The 20,292-nt window shown below is 52.3% G+C and overlaps 1 long non-coding RNA gene across 3 annotated transcripts; it reads right to left on the bottom strand.

Annotated features, from left to right (window-relative positions):
• Positions 1–202: 202 nt before the first annotated feature.
• On the bottom strand, positions 203–11,268 carry LOC104871581. Of its 3 annotated transcripts, none has more exons than XR_004518486.1 (5): positions 10,908–11,268; positions 7,239–7,379; positions 6,242–6,348; positions 4,897–4,975; positions 203–1,477 (listed from the first exon to the last, which is right to left on the bottom strand). It is a non-coding gene; the product is annotated as an uncharacterized LOC104871581 (long non-coding RNA). The 3 variants fall into 3 exon arrangements; XR_782914.2 differs by lacking the exon at positions 10,908–11,268 and adding an exon at positions 7,486–7,516; XR_782912.2 differs by lacking the exon at positions 10,908–11,268 and having other exon boundaries at positions 7,239–7,506.
• Between the last annotated feature and the right edge of the window lie 9,024 nt (positions 11,269–20,292).

Below are 20,292 nucleotides of genomic sequence, written 5' to 3'. Positions count from 1 at the left end.
TTGTTGCCCCACTCCGGCCCTGCTGGGAATGAATCCTCTCTGATCCGCAGGGCTCCAGGCCCGTGACTGGATTTACCTCAAAACAGTAAACCTCACACCCTTTAAAACATGTAAAGTAAAAACAAATTAATCACCCATCAGCATTTTATGGTGCATTTATAATTTTTTTACTTAAATATTTAATCTCATAAAACAAGCTTGGCGTGCAGAGGAAACTGTTGATTTCATCAGAAGAAACTGCTCTCTTTTCAGAGAAAGCAAACACTGGTCAGGGCACCCCAGAGAGGAAAAGAAGATGGAGGAAGCTGGTTCCAGGATCCCCAGCCAGCCAACTAGAGCAGTCCTCCTATCACAGGCAGCCACGTGTCACCGCAGAATGGAGTGTTCCCCAACAGGACGGGTGGGAGGGGTGATGGGTGTAAGCACATCCACCGCCCCCAAAGTGACCCAGGAGCTATGGACTCCCTCTGAGGGCAGACCGTGGGCGGAGAGGGACCCCAAGAGGCTCTGTCCAGCACCCCTCCCCCCTCCAGCCCTCAAGGTTCTGTTTATATGCATGGCATCGCTCGGCCTTTGCCTCATTTGGGCTTCTGTTCCTGCAAAGACCCACTGTCCCAACTCTGAAGTGAAGGGAAATGGCGCAATTAACCTCTTGGCAGTGGGCAGGGCTAATCGTGTGTGACTGCTTTTTACTTATATTCTCTTCGAATGTAACACTGAAAGGCTTTTATTAGCTCACAAAAAGAGAGGCCTCCCAGCAGCAAACACTCAATTATTGTGATGTTTACTGTAGGGAAAACTGCAAAAGAAAATGTGCGTTCAACAGACACATTCTGAAAGCTTTCCTGAGATGAATCTGTTCCGCAGTTTGAAGGCGTGTCCTGTGATTTCCCTGGGTTTTAATTACTGCGGCCCGGGACTTGGCATTGGACCTTTGTTTCCATTCTTTGCACACTCCGTGGTCCAGACTTCCACTCCAGCAGTCACCTCAAATCCAGCTTTGCACATCCTCACCCCGCTGTCGCCAGATTACTCGGTGGACTCGGTGGAGAAGCCAGGTGACTGGCTGGTGTCTCGCGCCCTCTGGGAACGCTGCATGAGCAGTAGCAGGTCCAGCGTGCGTGTCCAGGAAGAGACAAGACCTGGCGGCTCTCTGTGTTTTAACATCTGGCCCATTCTTCCATTGCACTGTCTAATGGGGTTGCTGCACACAAACCTGCCACACACAATTCGGGACACAGTGTTCCCAGAGACCGGAAGTGAAGTCACTCTCCACTTCGGCCCTCAGGCTCAGATCGCTCCCCTCCTGGCATGAATGGGTCCGACCTGGCCCGGGTCAAGCCCCTCCGACTGCCCCTCTGAAGAGCCGGCTGGCCCCACTAGCAGGGCTCTGCCCTGTTCCCCACGTGCCCCTGGCCCGGAAATCTCGCAAGGAGGGCTGACGACTTCTCAGTTGTCTCTGTCGCTGTGTCTTTAGCTTCCAACATAGTGATAAATAGATACAAAATACTTGTTAGTGAATTAACTTTAAAACGTACATCTAGGGATTTTAAAGACAATGCAAAACAGCCGTAGGACAAACTTATTCATTCCCATACAAGCTTCCAGACTTCAGCTGCACATAAGAATCACGTGGGCTGTTCTGGAAAACACAGGAATGCTCCATCCCACCATGAAGGGGTGAAACAGACTGCACGGTCGGTGCCTGTGGAGAGCTTGCTAGTGTGTGTGCACGTGTGTGTGCGCGTACCAGCTACACTGCACCAGAACTTTTGTCTATTTCGCTCTGGGTGAATCCTGTGTGCAGCCAGACTGGTTCCTCCACCCCCACTTCCATTTAAATGGGGAGTTTTAGCCAACCTGTCTATGACACTAATGTCAGGTGATGCCGTCTGCCCAGGGAAGTATCACAGAGTTCCCGGGAGGACCGGAACCACTTCCTTTGAAGATAGGAAGTCCAGTCCAGGCCAGCAGATGTGTTCCCATCCTGCTCTCCCTGAAGCTGTGTGCTCCTGCAATGACTTCTGGGGTAATCGGTTGGTGTGGCTGTGTCTAGCTGTCCCCGCAAAGACACATGTTGTGGGGGGGGGCTCTCAAAGGTGGCCGGATCTAGAGTGTGTGACGCTGGAACTAAGAGTATGTGATCACCCAAACAATCCACTGTTTGATTTGGCACCCACCCTAAGCCTAGCAGCCTGGATAGAACATAAAAGGGACAGGATAATGCTGCTGGGGCTGCTTGGACTTGGACTTGCTGCTTGTTGCCATACCTGCCCGCCTGCCGTGGACTGTTTCTCCTCTGTGATGCCCTCTGCCAGGCCACCCTGCCTTGGAACCAGTCGGCTATGGACTGAAATTTCAAAACTATGAGCCAAATAAACCTTTCCTCCTTTAACTTTGAGTATTGGATATTTTGTCTCAGGAATGAGAAAAATAACTAAGACACTGGTCATCTTTTTTTTTTTTTTTTTTTTTTTTTTTTTTTTTACTTTTCATGGAAACTCCTGCACATTTTAGCAGAGAAGACAATAAGCAAGGACTAAGGATTTAACTTGCATTAAGAGCAAATCTGAAACCAACCTACCACAATGTGTAAATGAAGGCCAGGGATTTAGCTCAGTGGTGCTGCCATCAGCCTCGCAAGAGGAAGGTCCTGAGTTTGATCCCCGGTACTCCCCCACAAAAGAGTGTAAAGGAAGATTTTAAGTTCAAATTGATCACCTACTTATTCAGTCGCATGCTAGAACAAGCAACACTTCTGAGAAAAAAAAAAAAAAAAAAACCGTTTTTTTTTTTTTTTTTTTTTTTTTTTTTTTTTTTTTGACACTGTGCATCTTGGAGCCACTTAGATGTAGCCTGGGGTGGGGCTTTCCCAACCTCCTCCTAGATAGGGTTGTGCTCCCAAAGGCCCCAGAAAAGTCCTCCATAGTGCTGGGTTCTTGTATTATGTACAGAGTGGGAGCCAGCAGCAGGCTGGCCTGCTGGGTCCTCCCAGGAACCTGCAGCCTCACTAGTCTGAGCAAAAGCCACAGCTGGTGGGACTTATCAGACTTTGACAGCATGTTGATTATGAATATTGTCCCTTTCAGCCTAGTTAATGAAGCATCCAATTCATGCCAGCTTTTATCTGTCAGATAAACACCACTGAGCAAGGTAGAGACTAAGCCAAGCCTTGAATTGAAGTGTGAACTTCATGTAAATTAGGAACAGATGAGTGTGTTCTGCCAGTACAGATTCTCAAGATGGAATCCACCAATTCCAAGGCCCTCTGGACCACAGCTCTGGGGCCATGTTGATCAGATCCAAGGCTACTTGAGGCAGAAGCAGAGGCATGGGACCACTTGCCCTGGGCCACCTGCCCGGAGGACCAGAAATCCAAAATTACACCCAGGATAGATAATCACCTCTCCCCAGGCTGGAAGGCTCAGGGTGACAGCTCCTTTCCCACCTCTTCCAAAGCCATTGACCTTCACTGTGCAGCCATTTTAACCACAAAACAGCAATTCCGTGCATGTCAACTAAACACAGGGGAAAGATTCTGTTTTGCTGGAGATTTCCCCCTTAGTGGGACAAGGAGAGGATGGCCGGGCATCAATAGACCTGTTAGGACCACCTGCTCTGCCTACCAGCCCAGGGCCCCTGGGGAGCCATGAGTCCCATTGTTCCCTCCAGTCCAGTTTCCTCGACTGTGAAAAGAGACAATGGACTACAAAGGGAAATAACCACATTTCTGAAGGCTTGCAGTATGCTGTGCGGTGTGCCAGACGTGCTTGATGAACACGTCCTCTCAGTAGAAAGTGGAGACTCTCACTATCTGATTCATCAGATCAGACATGGTGCTGGGAAGGATGATGCATGTGCAGTTCACACTGCAGGGGCAAGGCAGCATGCAACTGAGTATCTTCCTCTTGGGACAGGACAGCGGACCTCTGAGCCCAGGTGCCCAATCAGGAGACCTCAGGCTCCATGTGCCCTTGGCATACAGATGTAAATGGCATCTCCAATTTCCCACCTTTTGGATGGTGGCAGAGGTGGCGGCCTCCTGGCAGAACCCTCCTGGCACACTCTCCACAAGCTGGAAGGCCCCAAATATTTAGCAACCCCTTCTTCCACCCCTCCGGTAAGTTCATGAGTGCCTAATTCCTGACACTCGGTCACTTTCTGCTCACATTACCTCTCAGGGCTTCTGTTTCCTGCACTGAGCCCCAACAGATCCACCTGGGACCTCAATCATCTCCTGGAAGTGATGAAGCCCTTCAGTTTTCTCACCATGCACCTGGGTGCTTTTTCTCCACACAAACTTGAGGTACTTTGAATCTTGGCCAAGTGTGTATTAGACAACATAATCCTACCTCAAGTATCTACCTGGCATCCTTGTTTACCAAGTTATGCTTCAGAAATCATTTCTTTCACACTTCCAACAGCCTTCTCATTTTATAGATAGAAAACTGAGGATCAGAGAGGGTAAATATGCTGCCAGATTTAGAAGTGAGAGAGCCAGGACTCCAACTGGGTGCTACTCCAGCTTTGGTCCTCCTTTTCTCCACATGACGATGTTTCCCATGGTTTATTCTTCCCATAACTTCATCCAATAGACCATGCCTACATCCTCCAGTTTCTGCAAACACAAGCTGCGAGGTGAATGTCCATTCGGTTTTACTTTTGGGGTACTACTTCCCCCAAATCCATTCTAACATGCTCAATTGTCGAAGGAATGACTCCCAGCTCTGAGGACCAGTTCCTGTATTTGTGCACGGGAAAACCCATGAGCGTCTCCTATTGTCAGGATCCCTGGCACTAGTCATACCCAGCAGCAGGGAGAGTGGGCTGCAGGCGCCTGGATTCCACTGGCCAGATGCCGTCTGCGGCTCACCCATTCCCAGGGACCACACTCACCCAGACCTGGAGCCTTCCTCAATCCATGCTTTCAAACAGGCATTGCTTTAGTCTGCTCTTCATTGCTGTGACCCAGTATCTGAGAAAACAAGTTAAAGGGAGGAAATATTTCTTTCAGCTTTTTGTCCCAGAGGTTCGGTCCATGGTTGGCTTCAAGGCAGGACTATCATGGTGGAAAGGCCTGGGAATCAGGTACTAGACAGCAGCCCCACAATCTTGCTCTCACGCCCTCCTAGCCTCACCCGAACAGTGCTTTATTAATCTCCCTGACGTCTCTCGTGTCAATCAAGTCAAGATGAGCCTCGATGGGCACATTTCTCTAGCTGGCACAGAGATCCTGTGGGCCAAGGCTCTGCTTTCTGGGCTGGGACACAGCCATCAGCGGACAATGTGAGGTGACTGTCCTCACCCCCACCGTCACTCAGTGGCCGACAGGATCCACTCCAGCCCTGGCACTGTGGTCCCCTCTGTCCCACTTCCAGCTGATCTTGAGGGAAGCCAGAGGCCAGGGGATGTTTCTTAGAACGAGGAGAATGGTGTACTGTGAAGATGAGAACAGACTCATTTCTAAAGCAAAGGGCAATAAAATAAGCCCCTTGGAATAGAATCCGAGCATCTTGTAAGCTGGTGGAGTGCAGCTGGAGTTTCTAAACACCTCTTCCACCATCTGGCCAGACTGGGGCAGAGCCCCACAAAAGGGGCTGAGGAGGCAACATCTGCACGTCCCCATGCAGCCAGAGCCAGTGCCCACGGAGCCCCGTCACCCCAGAGCCTGACTGCTGCCTGCCCACCCGCTGCGGGACTCCTACACTGTCCAGACAGCGGCAGCACAACGGCACACTGCCATCGGGCCAGCTCAGGGCGGCAGGAGGCTGCTGCTCCAGTGTCCGGATGACAACAGCCTCTGCCCCTACAAGCCCCTTCTCAGGGACACAGGGCCAGGCACCGCCGGGCTGGGAGGCCTGTTCTCCGGCTGTGTGCACGGAGACACGAGAAGGTGCTCCTCCATGCCTGGCCGTTTTGCTCAGTGTCATGTCTGCTACATGCTTTCGTGTAGTTATCTGCTTAGAAATCTGCTTATGTGCTGGGGTTTGTGCCCAGGGCCTCCACACTGAGCTATATTCTCAGCCCTTTTTACATGTTTTATCTGGTTGAAACTTGCAATCCTCCTGCCTCAGCCTTCCAAAGTTCTGACATTAGCTACATGTGCCACCATACTCAATATAAAATTATTTTTTCTTTTCTTTTTTTGTAGCATTAGTGGTCAAATTTAGAGCCTTGCACATTTTAGGCACGTGCTCTCCCACCAAGCTATGTATTTTTGATTCCTGTGTATCTTGCTTACCTTCTTTCATATTTATATGAATTCTGGAAAGTAAATTAAATGCTGTATTCTGTTTTGTCTCTCAGCAAGCACATGTGGACATGGTGAAAACCAAGACAGCTGCAGACCTGTAATTCAATCAGGGGGAAAAGGCTCCCATCAGAGGCTGAGGATCAACCCCATAAAGACCCTAAATGGGCAGAATTTCCTGCAAAAAGGAAATGTGGCTGTGAAAAATGCCAGAAGTCAGTCGGTGAACACTGGAACTCTGTCCCACATGGGAGGCCACGCAGAGCCCACTTCGGAGCCAGAGTTGGGGCAGAGACGGGGCTCTGAGGAGGATCTCCCAGCTCCCTGCCCAGAGCCCACGGATGGTCAGGGCTCTGGGCCCTGTGATGTTCACCACAGGCTGGACGGGGTCTGGGGCCCTGCTGGCCCCTCGAGGCCTCCTCCCTGGCTTCCGGTGCCAGACTGAGAGGAGACAACTTCTCACACAGCTGACAACCCTTTCCTGCAGCTGCTTTGCAGCCAAATGGTTGGATCCGTAGGGCGCGAGAAGGCACGTCTGCTTATTTATTTATTTTTAGCGATGCAGCGTTGCCGCACAGAGCACCAAGCCCGCCCCTCACCAGGTGGAGCGGGCACCACAGGGCATCGCCAGGCGGGAGAGGTGCCGTTTCCTCTGGAAGCAAAGTCTCCCCGTCAGTCATTCCTGAATTCTCACCACTCAAGGCCGCTTGTTGCTTGGTAACAATTTTCACGGTTGCATTAAGAGGCGAGTTCTGAAAAGAGGATTGCTTAAGCCTGACAGCGATTCCAGGCCAAGCCGATATCAGAAACCGATACACAAACGGCCCTTCCCATTGGGTCAGTGCTGCGGCATTCTTTAAACAGGCTGCCCACTCTCCATGAAGCCTGGCTTTGCGGCAGCGCCGACCCTACAGCCCCGGTCTGGGCCTCTGTGGAGAAGGAACGGCGGTCACCCGAGGGAAGGCTCTGTCTGCCTGACTTGCAATACCTCAGCCTCAAAGCTGGTGGATTTTGGCAGAAGCTGCCAGCGCTCCCGGCCCTCTCTGCTCTCCTGTGGATGGACGCAGCTGACAGGAAACTGCTGGCCAGCGCACTCTGCATGCGCATCCTGGGATGGACTCCGAGTCCCCTAAGGGCAAAAATATGTACGGATTACTTGTTTCTCCATAAACTCAGGGTCCACAGAGGCTTCTCAATAAACTGTCCCCTACTCCACAAGCAGCTAGTTTACACACAGAGAAGTAAGTCGCTGTTGGTTAACCTCAGCTCACACAATGGGGTGGGCGGGTCCAGTTTGATACCAACGAACCCTCCATCACATTCCCATGTCACTATGATGTTAAAGTGAGGTCAGTACGGCCATCACAGAGCCATGATGATAGGGAGGATCAGGCGTACCGAGCTCACCTGTGAGGCTCTTTCCCTGACCCCTACACCTTAGCATTACTGAGATTTAGGGGGCATCCTGTGCCCTGCAGGGTGTTCAGCAGCGCCCCCAGCCTCATCGTCCTGAAGACCAAAAGCAGCTGCCCAGTCTTGAGAACCAACATCATCCCGAGACACCGTCAGGTTCCCCGAGAGGGAGACGGCAAAGTGACCTGCAGCTGAGAACCATGAAGCTCCTCAGATGTCCCCTCCGTGAAGAGTCTGAAGTGGCCATCGCTCGGTAACAACCACTTCCCCTGCGATACGTCTCCAAAGAGGTCTTATTTCTGCACAATCTTCATCCCGTCCTGAACTATCCCACAACGTGCTTAACACTCAATTCCTCCTCGAAGAAATGGCTGTAGGAACAAGGACTGGATCTGTCTTAATCAGACCACATCTCAGTGCCAAAAGGAGCTCCGGGCACACACTGGGTGCTCAAGTCAGTGCTCCTCAATGGCAAACGTGAGTACTCCCTACTCCCAGAGCGGCTGGATAACAGAGGCCGACTTCTCTAGGGCGCTTCAGTACGCCCTGATCGCCGCGGTTCTCATGGAAGCCGGGAGGTGAACAGACCTGAGGTTCCAGCTTCTTCCAAGAATCATGTGCAGGGACACGCTCAGCCTCCGGGCCTGGCCACGTCATAGGTGACAAGCGCGGGACTGAGCCCATCCCCCACCTGTCCTCAGGCCACAACAACCCCGACAGCAAAGACACACGGCGAGGTCCACCCTGACCCAGGAACCTCCGGGAGCAGTTGCCATGGTGCCCCAGCAAGGAGATCCGTATTTCTGGGTGGAGGAAACAACACAGGGCAGGCTGCTGGGGTGCCTGGAATTTGTGGGCACCAGAGAGGAGGGCGGAGACTATGAGGAAGGAACCCTGAGTGTCTTCGTCCCTCTGGCTGACTCTCTGGCCTGAGGCTAATCTGGAGGTTCAGCGAAGCCCAGCTGTGGGAGCAGAGATCAGAGGATGAACAGGGCCAGCAGCACGGGAGCCCAGGAAGTCGGAGTGGAGCGGCCCAGACCCAGCAGACCCAGCTGGCGGTGCTGCCAAAGCAGAGCCACATTCTCCCCAGCTCCACCCTGATGGAGTCCCGAGCACAGCTCAGTGGGACAAAACTGATCCCCAACAAGTTGCCTGCCTGTCAGAATGAGACCGCGCCCTTTAAAGGAAAACCTCATAACGCAGGTTCATCACACACTCAGTTTCCAGAGTGCAACGTAAACTTCCTTAGACATGGAAGGAAAGAGAAACAGGAGACCTACAAAGGGAGTAAATTCAGTCAGTATTCAAAGATGATACAGTGTTGGAGTGAAGAGAGAAAGATTATAAAACGTGTACTATAAATACATTGAAGTCTTTAAAAGTAGACATAATGAGTGTACACATGGGGGATCCAATTAAGAAATGAAAATTAATAAGAGCAAAAACAAGGCAAAGTTATCACGGAAAAATACAATATCTGAAATGAAAAATTAGCTGGGTGTCCGCCGCAGCAGAATGGTACTAGAGAAGGGGGAAACCTCAGTGATGTAAGACAAAAAGGTTAAGACAATGCTAAACAGAGGACAGCAGAGGCAAAGCTGAAACCCACGTGACTTGGGGATAATGGCAAACGATCTAACATATATGCGGTCAGAATCTGGGAAGGAAATGAGAAGCTGTGACCCGAAAAATGCATGTTAAAAAAGTGGTCAAAATTCTCCAAGTCTGAGGGAAAGAACACCGTACACATCCAGGAGCCCCAAGAGACCAGTCACAGACCCCACACCCACTCTTAATATTAATATCTACAGTGTCCCCCAAAAGGCTCACTGTGTTCCAAGCCTTGTCGCTGACAGCCTTTGGGGAAGCAACTGGACCATAAGGAACCACTGTCATCTCTACTTAACCCATTCACAGCTTCATACCCTGATGTCATCATTAAAAGGTGGGGCCTATTAGAAGGGAGTGAATCACGGGGGCAGGACCCTGAGGACAACCCTCCCTGCTCTCTTCCTACGTTCTCTGCTTCCTGGCTTCCCTGAGCCGTGTCTGTCCACCACGATGTCTCTGCCTCAAAGCAAAGAAATCAGCTGCCCGTGGCCTGAAACCTCTGACACTGTCAGCCACAGTAAACCTGCTTCTTAAAGTTGTTTCTGCCAGTTACTTTGTCACAGCAATGAAAAGCTGACTCCCACACTCACTTATATATATTAGGACCCCTCAGAATCAAATGGTTGAAAACTGAACATGAAGGGGACGTTGCAGAGGTGACCAGAGAAATAAGACAAGGCACACTTCAGAAGCAGCCAGGAGATTCAGCAGCAACTCCTCAGGGGACTGAACAGAGTAGGAGAGAGAGTGCAGAGGTATCCTTAACGTGTGTGTGTGTGTGTGTGTGTGTGTGTGTGTGTGTGTGTGTGTGCAAGCCTCTTTGTGTGTTAGGGGGAGTGAAGAACCATCATCCGGTAATCTTATACCCAGGAAAACAACCCTCAAAAATGAAGGCAGAATACTGAAAGATATTTTGAGGTGACCCCACAGAAGGGCACCGTGGAAAATGTCCAAAGGTCTCCTTCAGCCCAGAAAGAAGTGCTAACGGACAGAAACTCCAAACAAATGAGTGGAGATCAACAGACAGAACTGGAAGCTTCTGGGAAAATACAGAAGACTTCTTTTTTTATTTCTTGACATTTTAAATAGACAATTCACTACGTAAGTAAAAATAACAATATGTTGTAGAGTTCATAAGAAAAACCAGTATAAAATGTGTGGCGTCTCTAAGGACGAGAAGGGAGAGTGACAGAAAATACACTTACATATTTTTTATATGTGGCATGATGCAATATTAACTCAAGGTGACAGTAGTAAGTCATGATAAATATCGTGATTAATGGCAAAAGTAGTGAAAATAAAGGCATGATTTATGGTTAAAAAGCCAACAGATAAGATACAAAGAAAAGCTAAAACCAAACAAAAGAAAAATCTAAGCTAAAAGAAGTCAGGAAAGGAAGGGAAAGAACAAGAATAGAGAAAACAGAAAAAGAAAAACGTGAGATAGTGGATCCAAACTAAGCGCAGCAACAAGTATAGTCATTCTACTGTGGGACAATAGGCTAAACATTCCAGAGTAAAAGCCACAGCTGTTAGACCCCAGCAGCTAGAGAAAGACAGACTGGCTACAGTGCAAAGGACAGAAAGAGGCGCGCCAGGCAAATACCCATCAAACCTTCTAAATTGTCATTACTTTCTCTGCTGTCATTCCGTTCTTGCATTCTTGCTCTGTCATTGAGGGAAATCCATACCCTGACCCTGTATTTGGAAGAGGACTTCACGGTGCCCTCCAGATTCGAAGGCACACCCCACACAAAGCCATCGATAAACCCGAGGTTCTAATAAGCCTCCCTGCTGACTACGAGGCCCAGCAAGCTGCACAGTAACATGGAAATGTGTGTGACGCGGCTCACTCTCCAAGACAACGGGCTGCCTGGACTGATGCCACTCAACCTCGGAAAGAGAAGAAACTGGGCTCAGAGCGCATTTGAGCTCTGCATTAGCAACCCCTGTTGACTTGAGTTGTTGGAAAGAGTGGTGAAACATTCTGAAAAACCACGAAACACACAGGACTCTTCAAGCCAATTTCCTTCAAGCAAAATAAAGGTCTCTATTTGTCCTGATAACAGACAGCAGGAAGGGGGTGGGAAAGGCCCTGCCGTGCCTTCTGCAGGGACACGACCTGGTCACACTGCCTCCTTCCTTGCTTCTGTTTCTTTTGTTGATCCGTTATCTTCAAATGTTCAATACACTAAATCATTAAAACAGCATCGAGTACCCTCCCTTTCACCCACACGTACCATCTTACCGCGTCCCCTCCCGCCCAAGCCCTCTGTAGCCAGGCTGAGCGGCCTGCGTGGCTCTTTGTCTGGAGCAGGCTGGTGCCACACGCTGTCTGGAGGTGCAGGCCTACTCGCCTCCCCTAATGATGAATGTTTCAGGTCTTCTCCACAGCAGCCCTTACTGACAAAGCTGGAATGGACGGTCTGAGGCCATCCAGGGGCACAGGCGGAAGACATCTCTCCAGGGCAAGTACCGGGTGGGTCTGCAGAGTGTGGAGCTGAGCTTCTCCTACTCTCCCAGCCCCCGTATTTGCTGTTCTTCACCCCCACACGCCTCAGCTCCCCAAAAGATGCACTTGACAAGCAGGGCAGATGCATCTGGCGACTGTCTTGTTTTTTTTCTTCCCAAACGGCAGTTGAAGATGGCAAAACAGTCTTCGCTGATGTGCATTTCACACACTAATCTTTGTGTTTGATGCGGGCTGATTCACAAAGGTACAAGCCTGAACGCTGAGCAATCCCTTCCCACCAGCTGTTTCACTTACCGTGTGTTCCTGCGCTGCGAAAGGAAAGCGACAAGCCAGCAAAGTTTAAGGGAAAATAAAGAAAAAAGGAGGAAATGAACAAAAGAAAGTGGAGGAGCGAAGACCTCTCTCCTGAAGAAAGACAGGCAGCAGTTGTCTGGCACCCGGCCGTCCAGATGTCCTCACTGGCACAGCTGGCCACTCTGACCACGCGAGCCCTTTCTGCACAGGAGCCGGAGTCCAGGCGGAGGGGCTTTCGTGCCCTCCACGTCTCTCGGGCCTCTAACAGCTCTACCCTCCTTCCCTCCCGCTTTACTAAGGTGACAAATAAAACTCGCACATATTCACAGTATCCAGTGCAATGTTTTGATGTATGTATGCATTGTGAAATTATTAAACCACGCTAATTAACATCCTCCCTCTGCTCTCGGCAATGGTGGCGGACACACGACACAGGCAAGACTGTGAAATGGAGCCACCACGCTGAGTAACTGCTCTGCAAAGGCCCAAACGTGAGCTCTGCAGCGCTGGAGGGGCCACCTCTGAACCAAAGCTGCTCCCGCTCCCCTGCTCCCACCCTGGGGTCCAGCCCACTGCGGCGGCCTCTGCCTGCCTTGCTATGCTCTGCCTGGCATCTGTTCATCAGGGGCCCCATGTTGAGGACAGACTTGCATCCAGGTCAGCAGGGGCTCCAAACACGGATTTTAGCCAGACTTTGGTTTCCAGTTCACTACACCTGAGAATTTGCATCTCTAAGAAATCGCCCTGCAGTGCTCACTCAGGGGTGTGAGGACCATGGACAGAGCATAGTGAACGCTGCTCTGCCTCCTGGAGACAGAGGCTGAAATCAGGCACAGGAGGCAGCAGGAAGGAAGTCAGCTTGGCCCTGTGTCAGCACCACTGTCAGGTTGTTCCTGCATCACTGGTCCTCACGTCCCTGAAAGCTCCTCTGTGTGTGTGTGTGTGTGTGTGTGTGTGTGTGTGTGTGTGTGTGTAGCATGTCGCAGTAAATAATAATTACTAATAGCAGTTATATCTGCACTGATTGAGGGCTCATGACTGAAAAGAATGGCAATGCCTGGGTAGCAAGGTTAATGATACTGGCACAAATAATCACAGTGAGTCCACCCGGGACCACAGCACTGCCTCTGGGCCAAAGCCCAGGCCTTGCAGTCGTCCTCCCACAGCAGCTCCCCGGTCATCAGAAGAGCAGAGACGGGCGTGGCAAGATCAAATGATTGGCCAAAGGCCATGCTGCAGCTCTTGGAATGAAATTCATATCTGGGAAGGTCTGACGGCAAGGCCCAAGCCCTGTGGCCAGACACAGAGGCAGAGGACCCCAAGAGCCGGGGAGCCCGCTTCTGAGCCCCAGGCCCAGCCTCACTCTTGAGACCGGCTTGCACCGACCTCTGTCAGGTAGGCCCACGTCAGCACCCTGCCTCACAAGGGCCACCACTGCCACACCACGGCCTCTCGAGGTAAGCGGGGACTCGATCCCAGCCCCTCGGCCAGAGTTCCGGGCCACTCTGCACTTTGATCCCAGGTAAGAGCCCCTGTGGGCATCGGTGCCTTTACCTTCTCAAGGGTCTATGAACTTCACAGACCAGCCGGCCAGTCCCAGCGCCTGGAGGTGACAGCACAGAACCAATCCCCATGGGGAAGCAGAGCCGCCACCACCACCACCAAAGCAGCCCTCCCTCCCCAGAGGCTGGCAGCAGCAGGGTGCCAGGCAGCGGCTCTCACTGGCTTCCAGGGACCAGGCAGCCTCTCTCTCCCCACCTCCTGAGCCCCTTGTATTTAGCACCCCGTAAGGGTCTCACATCCCCTGAGTACCCCAGATTCCAAGGCAGCAGAGAGATGGAAAATAAAGCAGAGGCTGGGCATCATCAAGCCAGCTGCAGGGCTGGTGCCACCCGGAGCCCAGGTGCCCGGCCCTCAGGGAAGGCCTCCCTCCCTGGCCTCTCTTCCCTCTGCTCGGGGTGGGAGGAAAGGAGGCGCCAGCCTAATGATATGTTCCAGCAAGAGGTAAATGAACTCCCTGTCCGACCTGTCCAGACTGCTCAGCGTCACCTGCCCTGAATGGGAGCTGGCACGGCCGGCGGCCTCCAGGCCACAGAGAAAATGCCGGAAGAAAGTCTCTGGAATTCCACAGCGCTATTTTCCTTCCTTCTTTCCTGATTTCCCTGGAATTTGGTGGTAACCCTGCCAAAGTAGTGGGTTTCTCTGCTTTTCATGGAACAGCTCCAGATTTGCACGCCAACTGCTGAAGCAGCATGGGGACAGACCGTGCCTTCCACACCCACTGAGCAGGGGCAGTGGGGCAGCTGTCACCAGGCCGGGCAGCGGGGTGCCCTTGGTCTTCCACAGCGGAGCCCCCACACTCGGGCTGCCCTCAGGAGAGGCCAGGTGAGGGGCTCTGCACAGGGGCTGCACCTCGCAGCTGGATTCCCAGGCAGCCCTGGACTGAAGGTGTGGCTGTGTATGCAATGTCCAGCCCTTGCCCTGCACCTGGCGGGGCTCCCTGACCCCTCAACATCCCGGCCCCCTGAAGAAGTGCCCAGCGGAGCAGGAGTGCATCTCTGACAGCTTCACGGGCAGTGGTGCTACCTGCGGTCCCCGGAGCGAGGAGCGAGCGGGGCGCGGGGCTCTGACCCCCAGTGCCTGGGCTTGGCTCCCTCCAGGACCCTGCAACCTGCCCAGCCATGCCCTCCCCGCCCCAAGTTCTCAGCACGAAGAAATCAGAATACAGAGGCCCTGTGCACACATCTTCAGCATCACCTCACGTTTGTCTTTTATGCACAGCCCAGAAGTTGGGCCATCTGTAAACCCAGAACTGCTTCTTGTATAGGGACCCTGGACACACTGGAGAAGAACCCCATGCCTTGGTCTGATGTTGGGGCCACCTTTCCGGCCCTTCCCTGCATGCGACCGTCCCAGAGGAGGTGGCTTTCCCAGGATTCAGCCCAGCTGGGGCTTTCAGGACCCTCCCTTGCATGGAGGAGGGACCCTAGCAAGTATTCCTATGGTCACACCCATTTGTAAAATTTGGGAAAGTAAGACTTAGTGACTTATTGTGAAGGCTACAATGTCTTTCTACCACAACTTCCCCTCCAGTGACGTTGGGGGTGCCAGAAGAACGGCGGGGAAGGAGGCAAAAATACAAGGAACCACAAGCCAATCCACACAAAATTCTTCCACACGGAGTTCTTAAACAGTAAAGTTGATAAAATATTTCCCAAATGTGGACAGGCTTTAAACACATGTATGACATCAGTAAGAACCATCTGTCACGTTCCTTCCAGCAGTGGAGGAGCACCTTTTGATCAAGGTTGATAGACATTTGATCCATATCTGGTGGAGTCATCCTTTGGCGCTCCCTGCCCTTCTTCCACCCTTTCCAGGACTCTCTGCTGAGAGTGGAGAGGCTCCCCAGGACGCGGCAATGCTCGGGAGCTGTGTGTTCTGAACCGATGGTATCATCACCCTCATCAGTAAGATTAACTTGAAATAGTGCACTTGTTAATTTTGGGTTTCTGGAATAGTTTGATCAACTCATTGACCATGGAATTTGCTTAACAGCACATGTTGCAGGTACAGTTGGAAGTCGGTGGTGTTTTCAAATAAGGCCTTATACATTAGGGAACTTCTGTCCCTTTTGCTTTGTTTCTCTAGTGGGTACGAATTCACCTTCCTGGTTACGGGCTGCTAAACCTGTCTCCTCCTAGAACTGTGCCCGCTCCCCACAGTGGCCTCCTGGTTGCTGCTGTTTTCCAGGCTCTATCAGATCACACAGCCGTCAGCCATGCAGACTCCTTTCCCAATCCCAGAGGCCTGGCAGGAGGGGCAGATCCACCTGCCTGCGGAGTCCTTCCCCCATCCTGATGACTGCCACCCCACGCCAGATGCAGACACCAAAGACCATTTCTTTCTGCAGCAGTTTCGCTATTCTTCATCCTACATAGTTCTACATTGTTCTCCCCTATTTCAGAGAATTAATTATCTGAAATTGCCAGAAATAACCTCAGATCTCACAGCAGTTACCCCTAGCCATTAGTGGAAAAGTGCCTGCAATCTGCCTCTCTGGAATTATTGTGCTGCAGGGTCAAGGATTGCAAGGGCCGTGAAAGCCATTTGCTCCAGCACCATTTGCATGCTTTGTGGATAATTACATAATTTTCCAAGTATTCCTGGGGATTCACTTCAGCTGGCCAATCTTGTGAGTGATCTTTGACAATAGAAAATTGTGGGTAATTTCTGTTTGTTTGGGTACCGTTTCTATAGTAATAAGAGTAATTATTAATAAATGGGGAAAGTTGTGCTAGGGGGTTCAGTCAATAAGTAACCTTATTTTTTCCTGTTTTTTGAAAATGCTCACAACAGATATATAATGCAGAAAGGAGCAAATAAACGGCATCACACAGTTCCATTTTTACTCATCCTGCAGGTGAGATAGCAGTCTCAACGTAATGAAGTCAGGAGGAACACCGGGCTCGGCGACACCCAGGGCTCAGGAGCTGTGAATCTCTCCATCAGAGAAGGGAGAAGATCACCGATGTGCGGGACAGACGAGGAGCTGCCACCCCCAGCTCCTCCCATCAGTTCACAGAAACGCCACACATCACACATCTTCCCTTTGGAAAGGAAAAGAATACGAACAGCCTCTCCCCTGATGGCCCACTGTCCCTTCAGCATTCACGTCATCAGGCCTGTTGGGCTTCCTGAACCAGTGGGCGCCCAGAAGGAAACACGCATCCTTCTGTTCTCTGGTCACCTGGACGAGGAGAGGCGCCTCTCTTCCTCCCTCCCTTTCTTCACCGCACATTTATTGAAACTTGTGATTGCTGGGCAGCGTGCCGCAGATGTTGGATTTGGTTTTCAACATGGGCCGTGGCACAGGGGGCCCCCGTGAGGCCTGCCCATCTGGTGGGACTTAGAGCCGGTATTTCAGCAGCATGACACGGGTCCTGGTATTAATTTAGGTTCCCCCAAAAGCAGAACCTGAGACACGGGTTCAAGCACAAGCCGTTTGTTTGGGAGGGGATCCCAGGAAACTCCAGGAAAGGCGTGGGCGAGTGAGATGGGGGGTGAGGGAGAGAAGGGGTAATGTCTTACACACCCAGAGGCTGCAGTGGGAAGGTAGGGTTCCTCTCAGGGCCTGGGCAGAGCACACACCTCTGCCTGCTCCAGGCTGCGGGGCTCGAGCTTGGTGTTTATACACCAACTCCAGGAGCGGTTGGCAGAGGCTGCCCCTGGGCCGCCTTCCGTCTTTCTTTACTTCTGGCCTACTGGACCCGGAGTAGGGAGTGGGGCGGGAGGCTGTGCAGTGCAGAGAGGACAGCGCAGCCAGCGGAGCCCTGGACAAAGAGGCACAGATGCAGAGGTCGACAGGCACAGGGCCAACTCCCACCACAGCCAACGTGGTGGGGAAGGACTTGAGGACCCCGGGCACCCAAGAAAAGGCTTCCTGCTGGAGGGAAGGGCGCAGCGCTGAGCCTGAGAAGGCGGATGTGCTCTGCAGAACAGAGCGGGAGCAGGCCACACTTGCAAGGGCCCAGAGGGAAATAAAGGAGAGTGATTGCAGAGACCTGAAAGACATCTAATTGCGCTGGGGCAAAGGGAGAGAGCAGGTGGATGAGGGAGGGAGACGATGCTGGGAAGTTGTGACCAACAGGGGGCGCCGCGAGGAGTTTGCAGCCACTGTCACATTGCCGGCTGGGAGAGAGCCTTCTCCGGCTGCACAAGGAGGGGTTGGCGCACAGGAGACAGGACAAGTGGCTGCATCTGCAGCTTCTAAGAAAGCAGATGCTTGAGCCCAGCTGTGGCAGTGGTCAGATCCAGCAGCAGTGCCTCTTACAGAATTAGAGATGACAATGGAAACTTTCGAATGAGAGGAGCCCGTGGGCAGAGATGAGGGTAGGGCCAGACAGCAAAGCCGATGGGTCTGGCTCTGGGGCTGGAGCCTATGGGAGAATCAAATGCACCTGGTTCTCCCCCAGGGCTCTGCGTGCAGCTGCGACCACAGCGGGACCAGTCTCTACCTCCACTCCTTTCTCAAGCAGTGGCCCTTGGTGCCAAGGTTGAGCTGCTCCTGTCCGCCCCACGCACCTCTGACTCTCAAAGGCAGCCGCAGCTGCCAGCATGGACCCCACCGAGCTCATCTCCCAGGCCCCAGCTTCGTTTGTAGATGTCAGTCAGTGCAGGCTGCAGCCTGGCTTCTGTTCCCACCTTCTAGGCCGCTGCTCTCCATGGCTGCACTTGTACCCCTTCCTCTGACCCATGTCTACCCAGGACCTCAGTGGTCCAGACGCCTACGAGAGAGCGGTCCCAACCTGCTTCCTGGAAACAGTTCAACCAGGAATCAGCACTTGGCTCTCACCTTTCACAAAATGCTCTGGAATTGGCTGATGGGGAACAGAGGTCCCTTCTCCTGCCCCAGCAACCTCTTTGAGATGCCAGCAATGGGTCCATCATGGAAGATGCCAGGAATGCCCAGGAGTCCACTAAACAGATGGCACCACAGTGTGCTACATTCAGGGAGCTGGCCTTTGGAGAAGCCACGTCCACTCTGCCCCGCTTCTCCTAAGCCTCCCGAATACCCCTGGTCACTGAGGGCATGGGGTGGCCCGCTGAGATGCACCTGTGGTCCTGAGTGAACGATGTCAGCCACGCTGCTCCCCCACAGCAGGTGCAGCAGAGCAAGGAGCTGGGAGCTGCTGCTGGGATCTGCAGCTGGTGCAGCAGGGTGAGCTCAGTGGGAACAGCTCAGCAGCTGGGCCCCCCAGAGAAAAGAGAACCGGGCAGAGCTGGAGGCCTCGGCAGTCAGAACCGGAGGGCACCCCGGGGCTCCTGAATCCCATCCAACACAGGCTGAGTGGTGGACCATGGCCCTGCCTCCCCGGACAGCTGGCCGTAGTGGCCTCACCACCTCTCAGCCTGCCTGGCACTGGCTGCTCCTGCACCCTCAGTGCCAAGCAAGGCAGATATTTGTTGAATAAATGCTTGCAAAGGTCACAATCGACTGGATGAATTAAAGAGATTCCTCTCACCTGATCCATGGTTTTGATATTCAATGAGAGGAGGAAGAAGTTTGAGGGGGAATTGTTTACAGGTTGTTTTCACTCAAAATGGAGAAAAAAAATATAAGGACACTTCACCCAGCCACATAGAGGGGGCATGATTTTAAATTTTAGTTACCTGCATTATTGTCTAAAGCAGGATCAGCCTCTCTGGCCGGCAAGGAGGATTTGGCCTCTCCACACTTTTGTAAATAAAGTTTTATTAGAACCCCACCAGGCTGCCACTTACATCCACACTGAACAGCTCTCAAAGTGCTACCTAGTCCTTCACAGAACACGTTTGCTGACCCTTGGTCTAGAAGTCATCAACAGGACAAGGCTACTTGGCTCTGGTTAATTGCGCCAATTCAGCCACCATGGGGCCCAGGCTGGGGAGACGGGGAGGTGGATTTTCCTGAACACCCCCAGGGCCCAGGGGACCCAGGCCATCAGCAGCTCAGAGCTGTCTCACCCAAGGTGCCCGCTGGGCCTGGCAACGCCATGCAGCAGTGCTCATTTTTGTCCCAGCTCTCTGGGGGAAAGGCCGCCTCTAAGAATCCAGATCTCATTTGCACAGACCAGAGACTGGGAGGCCCCAGAGAGGCCCACAGGAACTCTAGTTGTTGGTCTTCTGGTCTTGGATTGAAACAGGATTTTATGACAATGCTTTGGGTAACCAAGTACGCTTGACATGATTTCCAGTCACGCCATGCCCTCCTCCCCTTCACAAGCAGCATGGGAGGAGGTGACGCCTTGCACCTGGCCACTCTCCTGCACGCCCAGAACCCATCCCAGTGGACAGCACACCCCATCTTCCCCAGCACTGAGCTTCCTCTTGCCCTCCTGGAACCTCCTGTCTTTTAGAGGCGTGGGCTTTAAATGCCACCAGAGAGGAAGGCGGATCCTTCCCATTCCCCTGGCACTGGCCACACTCTCAGCCAGGGCAGCGCTGCTGGTCACAGTCTTCCTGGGCCACCACTGCGGAGCCTTCTTCATCTACACTTCTTGGCCCAATGTGGCTTATTTTCTGCAGGCTTGAAAAGACAGAACATTAAGAAGTAATTTATTCCATAAATATTTTACAGTAGTCTCACTCGCAGAGTTGTAGCTGCGTGTTCTTTGGGCTCTTTGTTCCCCATTTTGCTGCTCAGCCTTGTTAAGCACCGGCTCCTTCTGGGCTGCTGCTGGTGGCAGTTGGTGCCCGTGTTGGGGGCTGT

Source organism: Fukomys damarensis, unplaced genomic scaffold, assembly GCF_012274545.1.
Source record: "Fukomys damarensis isolate Sample0158 unplaced genomic scaffold, DMR_v1.0_HiC HiC_scaffold_22, whole genome shotgun sequence".
NCBI lineage: Eukaryota > Metazoa > Chordata > Mammalia > Rodentia > Bathyergidae > Fukomys > Fukomys damarensis.
The sequence above is the reverse complement of the archived record's forward strand: the minus strand, read 5'-3'. Positions and strand labels throughout refer to the sequence as shown.